General features: G+C 40.1%; 1 protein-coding gene across 21 annotated transcripts in view; it reads left to right on the top strand.

The window, feature by feature from the left end:
• The window catches only part of Wdpcp (WD repeat containing planar cell polarity effector), a 265444-nt gene that overhangs the window by 92595 nt on the left and 156896 nt on the right, over nucleotides 1-15953 (top strand). The gene's annotated exons all lie outside the window — the stretch shown is intronic.

The following is a 15953-nucleotide window of genomic DNA, read 5'->3' as shown; positions in this document are numbered from 1 at the left end:
AAGTGAGACATATAAAAGGTGAGAGGCAGACAGAAGAAGGAACTTGAGACTTGAGAAGGGAACTTGGAAGAAGACTTGGGACTTGAGACTTATTACAGCTGGGACTAGACTTAGAACATAGAACTTGGACTGGGAAAGAGACTAGCAACTTAGAACTAGGATAAGGACTTGAGACTTATTGCAGCTGAAACTGGGATTAGGACTTGAGACTTGGTACTAGGAACTAGGGACTTGGACTTGGAACTAGGGACTTGGAGAGAAGAGAGACTGAAGAATAAACAGGATTGAATCACACTCTGTCTGGTCTCCATTCTTGGCATCCGTCCCCACTCTCTCTCTTTCTGAACCCTGACCCGAGGACTGGAGCAGCTTGGGGCAGTGCAGGCTCTAACAATTTAGCCCCCAAGGCTTTTGGCAGTGTGGGTTCCAACATTTGACGCAGTGGTCCGAGACATTTTGGCCCCCAAGCGTGAGGAAGAGCGGTCCCTGACAAGAGCTAAACAGAATTCTCAACTGAGGGATCTCGAATGGCTAAGAAGCACTAAAAGAAATGTTTAACATCCTTAGTCATCATGGAAATGCAAATCAAAATGACCCTGCACCTCACACCAACCAGAATGGATAAGATCAAAAATACTGGTGACAGCACATGTTGACAAGGATATGGAGAAAGAGGAACACTCTTTCATTGCTGGTGGGATTGTAAGCTGATAAAACCACTTTGGAAATCAATATGGTAGTTCTTGAGGAAATTGGAAATAGGTCTACCTGAGGACCCAGCTATGCCATTACTGGGCATATACCCAGAAGATGCTCCAACATATAACAAGGATATATGCTCCACTATGTTCATAGCAGCCTTATTTATAATAGCCAGAAGCTGGAAAGAACCAAGATGTCTCTCTACAGAGGAATTGATACAGAAAAAGTGGTACATTTATACAATGGAGTACTACTCCGCTATTAAAAACAATGACTTCATGAAATTCTTAGGCAAATGGATGGAACTAGAAAATATCATCCTCAGTGAGGTAACCCAGACACAAAAGAACACGCATGGTATGTACTTACTGGTAAGTGAATATTAGCCTAAAAGCTCACAATGCCCATGACACAACCCACAGACCAGATGGAACTTAAGAGGAAGGAAGACCAGGGTGTATATGCTTTAGTCCTGCATTGAGGGGGAACAGGATGGTTATGGGAGGTGGATGGAGGGGGGATACGGGAGGGAGAGAAAAGAGGGGGAGGGAACAAGGGGGCAATATCAGCTACTGGAGGAGACAGGACAAAAGAGAGGTACAGAGGGTCAGGAAATTGAATAAAAATATGTAGCAATAGGGGATGAGGAACTGGTAATAGCCACTGGAGGGTACCAGACTCTAGGGAAACTAGAGGCTTCCAGGACCCAACAGGGATGACTTTAGCAGAAATGCACAGAGAAGGGGAGATAGATCCTGTAGAGACCATCTCCAGTAGATAGGCATGACTCTGGTCAAGGGATGGGGCCACCCACCCATCTCAAAAGTTTTTAACCCAAAAATGTTCCTGTCCAAAGGAAAGACAGGGACAAAAAAATGGAACAGAGACTGAAGGAAGAGCTATCAGGGGACCGCCCTATTTGGGGATCCATCTTGTCTGCAGATACCAAATCCTACACTGTTGCCAAGAGGCGCTTTCTAACAGGAACCTGATATGGCTGTTCCTTGGAGGCTCTTCCAGCAACTGACCAATGCAGATGTGGATGCTTGGAGCCAACAACCAGACTAAGCTTGGGGACTCTGGTGGGGGAGCTGGTGGAAGGACTGGAGGAGCAGAGGGGAATTGCAACTCCATAGGAAGAACAAAGTTGGCTGGCTGGACCACCCAGTGCTCCCAGGGACTGGACCACCAATCAAGGAGAGTACAGGGAGGGATCCTTGGCTCAAGATACATATGTAGCAGAGGATGGTCTTGACTGACATCAATGGGAGGGGAGGCCCTTGGTCCTGTGGAGGTTTGATGCCCCAGTGTAGGGGGATGCTGGAACGATGGGGCAGGAGAGGGTGGGTGGGTGGGGGAACACCCTCATAGAGGCAAAAGGAAGGGAGGAGAGGATGGATGTGGGATAGGGGGTTTGTGGAGGGGAAGCCTTGAAGTGGGATATTACTTGAGATGTAAATGAATGAAATGATAAATGCAGAAGAAGGAGGAGGAGAAGGAAGAGGTAGAAGAGGAGGAGGAAGAAGGGAAGGAAGAAGAGAAGCAGGAGAAATAATCATTTAAAAAATTCCTAAAGCAAGACTTAAATTTATTTCCTGCCATTCAGCACCCAGTCTCATCTCTGACATCTCCTACCAACAGTTTTGGATATTCTTTCTGACATGCTCTCATGTTTATCCTACTTAGGTGTGCTACATGTATACCTATCTCACTTGTTTTTCTTCATATTAAAGTAGAATGGTGGTGCTTGTGTAGATCTATAACTTTAGGAATTTTATTCTTCTACAGTGTATCCTGGACATGGGCAGAAAATTTCTGATTAATTAAACTTATTTATCTCTTATGTTATCTCTATTTATTTTCTTGTACTAACATCATTCACAATAGCCAAACTCAGAAGCAAGTGATTTATTATTAATTTGCAATGGCAGTTTATCAGTTTACAGATGGAGAAGTATCTGGCATCATAGACATTGCTTATTTGCTTGAGGCGTTCCCACCTGATGAATTACTCAAGAGGCTAAATTATAGATAAGAAGGCTGATTGTTGTGCAAAGAGTTAGAAGCAAAGAGGTGTCTTGACAGGATATTTCTATCACATGCTACAGTAACTCTGTGATTTGCCCTGGGGCTCTCTCTGTCTTAAGAGCTGGCATTAGTCATCATAGCCCTGAGCCTGGTGAGGAACATGTGAAGCAGGTTTCCTACAGGCTCTAGGTCTGCACTGTACATTACCCACAACTACACTGGACACATCTGGTCAGGTCCTTGTATATGACAGGGGGCAGCTTGTCAGCTTCATGTGAGAAAAAAATATTGATTATCTGGAAAATCTGCTTGATGGCGATACAGAAAGACCTTGGATCCCACGGCACCTCATCTTACAAGTACTCTTTGCAGGTAAGGCTCTGTGACTAGTATATAGAGAGGTAATGTACTGGCTGGTTTTATGTCAACTTGACACATGCTAGTCATCAGAGAGGAGGGAGCCTTATTGAGAAAATGTCTATATAGGATCAGACTGTAGACAAGCCTGTAGGACTTTTTTAAAAAAAATTATTGATTGATGGGGTAGGGCCCAGCACATTGTGGGTGGCACCCTCACCACCAGCTCCATGAGCTGGTGGTCCTAGGTTCTACAAGAAAGCAGACTGAGCAAGCAATGAGGATCAAGCCAGTAAGTACCATCCTTGCATGCCCTCTACATCAGTCTGTGTCTCCAGGCTCCTTCCCTACTTGAGTACTTGTCCTGACTTCATTTGATGATAAATTATGATGTAAAACCATAAGCTAAATAGACCTTTTCCTCCCCAAGTTTTTTTGGTTGTGATGTTTTATCGCATAAATAGTAACTCTAAGACAGGTGATCACCACAGTGTCACCAGACATTGCTAGCCCATGGCCCAAATCACCCCTAGTCGAAAACCATTGATAACGAGCGAAGAAAACCAGACCACATGAGGTATGGCATAGAAATTAACTAAAAAGTGGGGGCTAAAGGTAGTGCTGACTGTGCTTCTCTGGTAGTAGAGGTGGTTGTAGAACTGTTAACTGCGGAGCTATCTTGTCTCTACTTTCCCACTAATTATAAGATCTTTACTTATAGTTAAGTGGCTTTACTTATGTGGTTGGGAATTAGTGGAGTGACCATATTGTATTTTTCTTAAGTTGAGTGCTTGTTCTGAACAGAAGATACACTAGCATTTACCAATCTTCATAATGTGTGCAAAGGTTTCTGTAAATGATAAAATACTATGCCAAAGTGCTATATTATCTATATGCCTTACTTTTCCTTTTTTTGCCTTCCCATAAACGTTTTTTATTTTTATTTTATATTTTATTTACATTTCAGATGCCATCCCCTTTCCCCATTTCCCCTCCCTAGAAAACCCCTATCCCATGCCCCCTTTCCCTTTTTGCTTTTATACAATTTTTTAAAAATGTTAATCAAAGGCTTTATAAGTTTGGCAATGTTCAATCAGAAGTGTAACCCAATACCCAACCTAGATATAAAAACTATCTTTGACTGGTGGAGACATGTGAACATCTGCCTCCATGCCCCCTCTCTCTTTCTCTCTCATCACCTAGCTTCTCCTCTACTTCATCTTCTCTCCTTACTCCATCTCTTCCTCTCAGTACTCCTTCCCACTTAGCTCCTCCTACATATCACCCTTCCTGTTAAAACTTTTCTCTCAAAATACAATTAGAGCATAATTATTCCTAATTGTACCAGTGAGGTACAAGATAGTCCTAATACCCAGTCCATCATTTTGTTGACTAACCAGAACCTCTGTCATCTCTCCTAACTAAAAGACTTAGTTCTGAACCTGGCTTTTTTCTTGGCTTTAGAATGAATGTCAGCTGAAAACCATCCACTCAGATCTTTTCTCTCAAAGTAAATAGCCAGGATTGGCTATGAGACTATAGGTCTTCAACCCCGTCAGAAATCCAGAATGACTGAGTTAATTGAAATTATGGGAAGCACTAAGTATAGCTTCTAAAACTTAGCCAATTTATAGAGACCGCTGAGTACCTGGAAAGCCCCTATACTACTGAACGTTGGGGCATCGGATCTTCAGCCTTCTGGCCCAGGATCATCTGACAGACCTTAGTGATGCAGAATTATTAAGGGCTGATTACTCTGTCTAGGCAGATATAATCAGTTGACTATTCTGCAAGTGTGTCCTTTTCTGAACAGTAATTTGTTTGTAGATGGAAAGAGGCAATTCTTGCCTAGTGGCAGTCACCACACAACTGGAGTAACTCCAAGGATGCTCAATTTCTTCTTAGAATCCACAATAGGAAGCTGTCAGCAGCAGACAGGCCTCTAATCAAAATGAACATTAATATAGAAATATTTGTAATGTCAATTCTATGGACTTCTGATGTTTTGAAAACCAACTATCCATGTAAGGTAACCTGGACTGTTGTCTGTTAACTCCTCTCAGCTATTTCTAAATAAAATATGGAAAACACCCTAACAATAAACTCAAAGCCATGAATTTGCTATAGTCCCTTAACTCATAGGCTAACCGTCCCAAATCAGTTAAAAGTTAAAGAAGGACTGGGTCTAAGCCTTGTATTCCTAAATGTGTTATACAGGCACAATGCCCATGAGAGTATCAATATTCATCTCCCTTTTATATCAATAAGAAGCTCATACCAATGAAAACCTTAAATTTGAAATCAAAGTAAATTTTGTACCATTTAAGAAATTATAACTTCATCTTGATATTAATTATACAGATTTCTACCAGTAGGTTATGGCTATGCAATAAGTCCTAGCTAATCCTCCCTGTTCCAACAAAACCACTACTTTTCTCTAGAAAGACAGACCAATATTAACCACCTTAGTCCCCAAGCCCAGGGAATAGGGGCGCTGACTCTTCTTTAACTTCTTCAAGCTGATTATGGGCGTTGAGATATTAGAAGAGGGGTGGGGGGGAGAGTAAATTGATAAGCCTCTGATGGTATGTCTTTACTGCATCCAGCTGGAATTCCAGGACATCAGAGGTTTGAGCAGGTCTGCTCAGCTTGCTTGATGAGTAGATACACCGAGGCTGTATATTCTGCAATATACAATTCTCAGAACAAGTTTTTTTTTTTTTTAAAGATTTATTTATTTATTTTATGTATGTGAGTATACTGTCGCTGTCTTTCAGACATCTCAGAAGATGGCATCAGATGCTATTACAGATGGCTGTGAGCCACCATGTGGTTGCTGGGAATTGAACTCAGGACCTCTGGAAGAACAGTCAGTGCTCTTAACCGCTGAGCCATTTCACCAGCCCCCAGAACAAGTTTTAGTATCAAGAAAAAAAAATTTTTTTAGAGGGCTGACATCTCTTTAAAGATGTTGGTTCTAACAGCTTTTCTTTTTCCCCCTTTTAAAAATTGATTGTAATATTTACATTTCAAATTTTATCCCCTTATTCCATTCCCCCCACCACCCAGGAACCCCTTATCCCATCCCCCCTCCTTGTGCTTCTATTAGGGTGTGATTTTCCAGTTTCTATGATGCTGTTTCCGTTGACATAAACTGCCTCCTAAATTTCTAAATCCTTCCCTTTGTGTTATTAAATCTCCTATTTTTCTTTTTTTCTTTCTTTTTTTTTTTTCATCTCTCTTTTTAAAAATTGGGTATTATATTTACCTTTCAGATTTTATCCCCTTACCCCACTTCCTCCCACCACCCAGAAACCTCCTATCCCATCCCCCCTCCTTATGCTTCTATGAGGCAGTGGCCGCACCTACCCCCCCACTACCCCCTACCCACCCTTATATCCCCCCCCAACTCTGTTCGTTTTTTATGGGACCAAGAAACTCCTCTCCCACCTATGCCCGACAAGGCCATCCTCCCCTACATATACTGCTGGAGTCATGGGTCCCTCCCTATGTGCTCCCAGGCTGGTGGTTTAGACCCTGGGGGGCTCTGGTTGTTTGGTATTGTTGCTTTCCTCCTGGGGTCACAAACCCTTTCTGCTCCTTCAGTCTTCTCTCCAAGTTCTCCATTGGGAAACCCTTGATCATATCAATGGTTAACTGTGAGCATCGTCCTCTGAGTGTGTTAGTCTTTGGCAGACCTCTAAGGAGACAGCTATATCATGTTCTTGACAGCATGCACTTCCAGCCATCCACATCAGTGTCTAGCTTAGGTGACTGTACATGGGATGAATACCCAGGTGGAATGGTCTCCTGATGGCCCCTCCTTCAGTTTTTGTCCCGTGTTTTGTTTCCATATTTGCTCCCTTGAGTATTTTTGTTACTCCTTCTAAGTAGAACTGAGGCATTGGGTTAACTCACTCAAGATGATAATTTCTAGATCCATCCATTTACCTAGAGATTTCTCAAATTCATTATTTTTAATAGCTGAGTAATACTCCATTGTGTAGATGTACCACATTTTTTGTATCCATTCCTCTGTTGAGGGACTTCTTGGTTGTTTCCAGCTTCTGGCTATTATAAATAAGGCTGCTATGAACATAGTGGAGCATATGTCCTTATTATATGTTGGGGCATCTTCTGGGTATGTGCCCAGGAGTGATATAGCTGGGTCCTCAGGTAATGCTATGTCCAGTTTTCTGAGGAACCGCCAGACTGATTTCCAGAGTAGTTGTACCAGCTTGCAATCCCACCAACAATGGAGGAGTGTTCCTCTTTCTCCGCATCCTCACCAGCATCTACTATCACCTGAGTTTTTGATCTTAGCCATTCTGATTGGTGTGAGGTGGTATCTCAGGGTTGTTTTGATTTGCATTTCTCTGATGACTAAGGATGTTGAGCATTTCTTAAGGTGCTTCTCAGCCATTCGAGTTTCCTCTGTTGAGAATTCTTTGTTTAACTCTGTACCCCATTTTAAAAATAGGGTTATATGGTTGTCTGGAGTATAATTTCTTGAGTTCTTTGTATATCTTGGATATTACCCCTCTATTGGATGTAGGATTGGTTAAGATCTTTTCTCAATCTGTTGGTTGCTGTTTTGTCTTATTGACAATGTCCTTTGCCTTACAGAAGCTTTGTAATTTTATGAGGTCCTATTTGTTAATTCTTGATCTCAGAGCATAAGCCACTGGTGTTCTGTTCAGGAACTTTTCCCCTGTGCCTAGGTATTCGATGGTCTTTCCCACCTTCTCTTCTATTAATTTCAGTGTATCTGGTTTTAAGTGAAGGTCTTTTATCCACTTGAATTTGAGCTTTGTACAAGAAGATATGAATGGATTGATTTGCATCCTTCTACATGTTGACCTCCAGTTGAACCAGCATCATTTGCTGAAAATGCTGTCCTTTTTCCACTGGATGGTTTTAGCTCCTTTGTCAAAGATCAAGTGACCATAGGTATGTGGACTCATTTCTGGATCTTCAATTCTATTCCATTGATCTTCCTGTCTGTCTCTGTACCAATACTATGCAGTTTTTATTACTATTGCCCTGTAGTATAGTTTGAGGTCAGGGACGTGATTCCCCCAGAAGTTCTTTTGTTGTTGAGAATAGTTCTTGCTATCCTGGTTTTTTGTTGTTCCAAATAAATTTGCAATTGCTCTTTCTATCTCTATGAAGAATTGATTTGGAATTTTGATGGGGATTGCATTGAATCTATAGATAGCTTTTGGCAAGATGGCCATTTTTACTAAATTCATCCTGCCAATTCAGGAGCTTGGGAGATCTTTCCATCTTCTGAGATCTTCTATTTCTTTCTTCAGAGACTTGAAGTTCTTGTCATACAGATCTTTCACTTGCTTGGTTAGATTCACTCCAAGATATTTTATATTATTTGTAACTATTGTGAAGGGTGTCATTTCCCTAATTTCTTTCTTAGCCTGTTTATCTTTTTACCAAAGGAAGGCTACTGATTTGTTTGAGTTGATTTTATATCTAGCCACTGTACTGAAGTTGTTTATCAGGTTTAGGAGTTCTCTGGTGGAAGTTTTAGGGTCACTTAAGTATACTATCATATCATCCGCAAATAGTGAAATTTTGACTTCTTCCTTTCCTATTTGTATCCCTTTGACTTCCTTTTGTTGTCTAATCACTCTAGCTAGGACTTCCAGTACTATATTGAATAGGTAGGGTGAGAGTGGGCAGCCTTGTCTAGTCCCTGATCTTAGTGGGATTGCTTCAAGTTTCTCTTCATTTAGTTTGATGTTGGCTACTGGCTTGCTCTATATTGCTTTTACTATGTTTAGGTATGGACCTTGAATTCCTAATCTTTCCAAGACACTTAACATGAAGGGATGTTGAATTTTGTCAAATGCTTTCTGAGCATCTAGTGAGATGATCACGTGGTTTTTTTCTTTGAGTTTATTTATGTAGTGGATTACATTGATGGATTTCCAAATATTGAACCATCCCTGCATTCCTGGGATGAAGCCTACTTGATCCTGACGGATGATTGCTTTGATGTATTCTTGGATTTGGTTTGCGCGAATTTTATTGAGTATTTTTGCATCAATATTCATAAGAGAGATCGGTCTGTAGTTCTCTTTCTTTGTTGGGTCTTTGTGAGGCTTAGGTATGAGCATAATTGTAGCTTCATAGAACAAATTGGGTATTGTTTCTTCTGTTTCTATTCTGTGGAATAGTTTGAAGAGAATTGGTATTAGGTCTTCCTGGAATGTCTGATAGAATTCTGCACTAAAACCATCTGGCCCCGGGACTTTTTTTGGTGAGGAGATTTTTAATGACTGCTTCTATTTCTTTAGGGGTTATGCGACTGTTTAGATGGTTTATCTGCTCCTCGTTTAACTTTGGTACCTGGTATCTATCTAGAAAATTGTCCATTTCATTCAAATTTTCCAATTTTGTTGAGTATAGGCCTTTGTAGTAGGATCTGACGATTTTTAAAATTTCCTCTGTTTCTGTTGTTACGTCTCCCTTTTTAGTTCTGATTTTATTAATTTGAGTACTATCTCTGCGCCCTTTGGTTAGTCTGGCTAAGGGTTTGTCTATCTTGTTGATTTTCTCAAAGAACCAGCTCCTGGTTTTGTTGATATTTTGTCTAGTTCTTTCTGTTTTAACTTAGTTGATTTCAGCCCTGAGTTTGATTATTTCCTGCTGTCTACTCCTCTTGGGAATATTAGTTTCTTTTTGTTCTAAGGCTTTCAGGTGTGCTGTCAAGTTATTAATGTATGCTCTTTCCATTTTCTTTTTGTGGGCACTTAGAGCTATGATTTTTCCTCTTAGTACTGCTTTCACAGAGTCCCACAAATTTTGATATGATGTGTCCTCATTTTCATTTAAATCTAAAAAGTCTTTAATTTCTTTCTTTATTTCTTCCTTGACCAAGTTATCATTGAGTAGAGTATTGTTCAGTTTCCACGTGTATGTGGGCTTTCCGTTGTTTTTGTCCATGTCAAAGACGAGTCTTAGTCCATGGTGGTCTGATAGGGTTCAAGGGATTATTTCAATCTTTTTGTATCTGTTGAGGCCTGTTTTGTGACCAATTATATGGTCTATTTTGAAGAAGGTACCATAAGGTGCTGAGAAGAAGGTATATTCTTTTGTTTTAGGATGAAATGTTCTATAGATGTCAGTTAAGTCCAATTGGTTCATAACTTCTGTTAGTTTCATTGTGTCTTTGTTTAGTTTCTGTTTCCACGATCTGTCCATAGCTGAGAGTGGGGTGTTGAAATATCCCACTATTATTGTGTGAGGTGCAATGTATGCTTTAAGCTTTAGTAAAGTTTCTTTTATGTATGTGGGTGCCCTTGCATTTTGAGCATAGATGTTCAGCATTGCAAGTTCCTCTTGGTACATTTTTCCTTTGATGAATAGGAAGTGTCCTTCTTTATCTTTTTTGATTACTTTTGGTTGAAAAACGGTTTTATTTGATATTAGAATCGCTACTCCAGCTTGTTTCTTGGGGCCATTTGCTTGGAAGATTGTTTTCCAACCTTTTACTCTGAGGTAGTATCTGTCTTTTTCATAAAGGTGCGTTTCCTGTATGCAGCAAAATGTTGGGTCCTGTTTATGTATCCAGTCTGATAGTCTATGTCTTTTTATTGGATAATTGAGTCCATTGATATCAAGAGATATTAAGGAAAAATGAATGTTGTTTCCTGTTATTTTTGTTATTGGCAGTGGAGTTATGTTTGTATAGCTACCTTCTTTTAGGGTTGTTGGAAGATTACTTTCTTGCTTTTTCTAGGTTGTAGTTTCCTTCCTTGTATTGGAGTTTTCCACCAATTATTCTTTGAAGTGCTGGATTTGTGGTAAGATATTGTGTAAATTTGGATTTGTCATGGAATATTTTGGCTTCTCCATTAATATTGATTGAGAGTTTTGCTGGGTATAGTAGTCTGGGCTGGCATTTGTGTTCTCTAAGGGCCTATATGGTATCAGTCCAGGATCTTCTGGCTTTTATAGTCTCTGGTGAGAAATGTGGTGTAATTCTTATATGTTATAAGAATTTTTATGTGTTTATATGTTATGCCTTTTTATATTTTTATGCCTTTATATGTTACTTTGCCCTTTTCCCTTACTGCTTTTAGTATCTTCTCTTTGTTTTGTATATTTGGTGTTTTGATTATTATGTGATGGGAGGTATTTCTTTTTTGGTCTAGTCCTACCAGATCATCGGAGGGCCTTTCCCATTTTGGAGGACGTAAATATAGCAATTTTGATGAAACAAGCAGAGTTGTGGCACTTTTGTGTGGGCTGCAATATTCTTTGCCTTAGTTTCAGACTGTATTTTACCTGACTATCTCCTCTACTGCATCTTGGATTTTATTTGGTACTAGTGCTTGTAAAATCCATGCCTCCCGATAAGCTCTTTTAAAATGTACTAATTAGCTTATTAATTCATATGTGTCTACATATTCCAAAAGCTGATATCAGGCATGGCTCTAGTCACAGGACACTTAAGACATCACAAATGGTGGTTATACCCTGATTCTATAGGTACCCACACTTCTTTTCACTAAGAGGCTTAACTTAATCTTTAAGAAAAAATATTGTTTAATTCTCCTCCTTTGGAACATACAGTATTGTTTCTTTTTCCAGCAGAAGCTATGAAACAGCAGAGAAGGGACTCCTTTGGCGCCACACACTGAACACTGGGAATCCTGAGCTCAGACTTTGAACGTCTCCCTCTTTTTATTACATTTTAAGGAGTGTTTATCTGTTTCTGTGTTTAAATGTGATTGTGATGGCCCCATCTCTACTGCAAGGTTATCTTCAAGGTTATCTGCAAGGTTATCTTCACTTGTAATTCCATAGGTAACCCAATTTGTCTAAAACCAGGCTCTTGTCTATATTTTATAGACACTATTTAGTCTAGATTTTTGCCTCTGATGTTCCTTACTTTAGTAAATAAACCATGGTGCTTAGGCCAAGTGGATACTCTTACAAGCATATCCAACCTTTGACATTGAGACTCTATGTTGTTGCCTACAAAGTCATGTTCAAGTACCATACAGTTGAGTTTACAAAAATAATAAAGGAATCTCTTAATGTTTAAATAAGTTTAGCACATGGGGTTGGGCCATATTCCTAGCTGTCCTTGGCTGCATGTGGCCAACAGGCTTTCACTAAAGTTGGACAGTGGGCTATCTTAAGCCTGTCCCTATCATTTTCCCTAGCACAGCTGTTCTCGTTCAAGTCCTTATCTTCTCGGGGTGGGTAGAAGGATTTCCCAGTGGATTAAATGCTTTTGCCCCTTCTCTCACTTACTGTAGATTCCTGCTAAAATGTAATGTCTTCTCACTCACAAACTCCAGTGTAAGCTGGCTCTTGATCCTGTTGTTACGCTGTTGTGTGTGAGGACCCTGTCTCTTGTTCCCTTCCGTGTATACAGGACCACTTCCCTAGTCATCCAAGGCATAGTCTGCCTCAGAGTTTTTGTCCTGTTGCTCCTCTGCCTTAACTGCCACTTCTCCAGTGGATTCTTCCTTCAATTTTGCTGGATCTGGATCACATGGCATTTCTTCTTGAAGGCTTCTTCATTTATTAGTCATCACCTGCTTACAGTAGCATCTTCCTGGAATCCCCATCTTGCTGTGCTTTTTCTCTCATAGATCTGATCACTAACTGCTATTATATTAGAAGTATTTGTTCTTATCTATATCCACATTCAAATGTAAACCCCATGAGGATATGTTGAGCCAAGGCATTGCCTGTTTTGTACACTGATGTAGTGTCAGTACTCAGAAGAGTGCCTGGCTCATTTAATATACTGAACATATATGTGTGGGCAGAGTGACTACTGTATGAATAAGGGTGTCAGGGCCTATTGGAATACTCAAGTGGGTAAATCACTGCTCCTATCCCCAAGCACAGATCACATGATATGTAAACACTTCTGCTCTGTGACACTCTGGCTTTCAAATCTTTTCCAATATCAACTGCTTCTTGCGCAGACTTCTCTGAGTTTTATGTTTCTTCTCCATCTCCATAAAAATGGGCATTTGGCATGAATTTTATAGCACAGCACAGGTTCACATACTGTAGCACAGCTTCTCTCAGGAAAGCTCTTTCATGATAATGATAGTGATAACAGAAGATACAGAGAAAGAAGTGAGAAAGTTGGGCAAATTTAGTTCTGGTTCTGAAGGAACCTGTAGTTAGCGTGAAGGTAAATACCCTTCTGAAATCATTGCAAATTGGAAGAATGACAAAAGCTGGTCTCCTTTCTGGTGAGAGCACACCTGGGTGCTGATGAGGTGCCTCAGTGGATAAAAGCACCTGCCACAAAACTTTTGGCTTCTGTTTGATTCTTGGACCTCAGGGAAGAAAGAATAAGAGGAGTACCTCCCAAGAGTTGTCCTCTCATGTCCATGCCTATGCTATGGGATGTGCACCATGGGATATGAACACACATACACATTGTATATATACATTAGTAAATTAAAATTATAGCTTAAATCACCCAGAGTCCAATGTTTCATATCCAATTCCGAGGCTGGATTTTTATTTAAGACAAAAAGAAATGACTTCAGAGATGGCAAGCAGTGCAGTGAGAATTCAATCATGGGAAGGATGGAATAACAGTGATCATTGTAAGTCCTGTGCCAGGCTTATCGCAAATTCTTTTGGTAGAGTTACTTAACGCTCACCCTGTGAAGAAGATGTATCATGTCTTCTTTCAGATGAGGAGATGAGTGAAGGTGCAGAGAGATGTCATGTGACTCGGTGTCACACACAGAGCCACTGCTGATTTGAGAGCCCATGTCCTTAACCACCGTGCTTTATCTTTGGATATGTGCAGAGAGGCAACTGAAGAAAAACTGAGGTTGAAGCAGCTTTAGTTTTAGATTCACCCCTTAACCAGTTGCCCACATATATTCAGACAGGATAATGGATTTGCTGACGCTACTTCATTACATTTATTCATGTCTCTTCTCTCTATTAGCCTGTATAACAACCTTTAAGGATTATATTTGATTCATGTTTGAGTTATTAAATTTATTTGCATGCATACCATATAACCAATGTTCACCTTTTGTTAAATAAAAGAATGTCCATCCCAATGTTTCTTTAACCAGTTGGAGCTGTCACAGGTAAGCTGTCAAGTGTAGTGAGCCTCTGGTCACTGGTGGTGTTCAGCAATATGGTGCATGTATTTTTTTTTTTAAGAGATATAGTCAGGTAACAGGTAGTCCAAGCTGGCCTTCAACCAGCTGCATAACCAAAAATGTCCTTGAACTTCTGGTTCTCTTTTTTTCTACCTCCCACATGCTGCAATTGAGAATGCACTACCACAACCAGGCTTATTCAGTGTTAGATACAGAACTCAGAACTTGGAGCTGGTGAGATGGCTTAGCTAGTGAAGTATCTTCTAAAGCTGGTAACCTGGCTTTGGTCTCTGTGACACACATAGTGAGGGAGCACAGAACTCAGTCCTACATTACTCTCTGCTCTCCACATTCCTGCTGTGTCAAATGCACACAACTAGCATGTGAATACACATATGCATAGCAAAACTAATTAATTAAAAATAAAAGTACTTAGATCTTCCTGCATGCTAGGCAAGTACATTACCAATGGTGCTCCCTCCCTGGCCAAAGCTCATGATTGACAGACTGCTGCAAAGGAGCATCCAGATCATGTGGATATGGAAGCTTAGGTTAAATTTCCCTCTAACTATGATTATTTAATATGGTATTGAGTTAGTAGTGATTCTTTCTCCACATATTTCCTGAGTGACTTCTATGTGCCTAGCACTGAGGGTGCAAAGATAAGTGTGGTCAAGCCAATATCATAAGAAACCAGCCATCACTGATGAATTAAGGGAAGACATACTTAAGAGAATAGTACTCATTTTTGTTAAGAAAAATAAGTAGAAAAGGACAGGTTTTAGTGATATGATACTTGAAAGGGAAGAACCAGATAGAAAGGCTGAGCCTAATGTCTTTCTGAATGTCTGAGAAGGAAGAATTTGGGGGATTGAAGACCATATGTTATAAAAGTCTCATAAGAATAGTGAATTATTTGACATCAAGGTATGTAGTAAGGCTAAATTAATTCAATAGAGAGTAATTCTTTTCTAAAGTATTTTGCAACTCTTGGAACAACTATGCCTTCTTTTATTTCCAAAAACTTGTAAAGGTGGCTAACCTTCCCATCCCCCACTGTGCCTCTGCAAAGGTTAGGGCATGAGATAAAGCAGTCTGTAAGTAGATACAAGCAAGGCTTCTGCTGCCTGGTCAGCAGTTCTAACAGCAGGGCAACTGTGGTCTCTATCCCCTGGGTGCCTCTTGCTGCTCATGTCTCACACATGTCCCAATTCGTTTCAACAGAGAGTCATAGTCACTAGCTGGGACATGATGCCTAGGTGGGCGGGGGATTCCCCGTGGTGTTTAAGTCATAGTTGTCTCTGAGTTTGGCTGGCATGTTCCTGATTAGTTTACTAACAATTGGTTTTTTTTTCTTCTTATGCCATATGCTATTCCATGATTCATCAGCTTTGAGTCTGTTGCCTTGAAGGTGAAACAATTTCTTCCAATGTTGATATTTCAAAATCTCATAGATAACAAGCACACACATATGCAGAGTCCTTTCAGAAGTTCTAAACATTTGGAGATGAATGAATTAAGCTGCTACAAATGGGAAGGAGTGTTGTAAAATTATAGCGGCTCTATCCAGCCGTCTTTTATAAACAGCTGCTGGACACTGACAGGCCACTATTTTGTTTTCTATTTTTATGTTTCCTTATGAAATTATTGAAGGTGTTTATTACATATGATTTAAAATTCTTCACATTTTATGTAAGTGACTTGCTTTATGTTATTTTAATGGTTTTGGTTATAAAATCTTTA

This window comes from Arvicanthis niloticus, chromosome 7 (assembly GCF_011762505.2).
Source record: "Arvicanthis niloticus isolate mArvNil1 chromosome 7, mArvNil1.pat.X, whole genome shotgun sequence".
Classification (NCBI taxonomy): Eukaryota; Metazoa; Chordata; class Mammalia; order Rodentia; family Muridae; genus Arvicanthis; species Arvicanthis niloticus.
The sequence above is the reverse complement of the archived record's forward strand: the minus strand, read 5'-3'. Positions and strand labels throughout refer to the sequence as shown.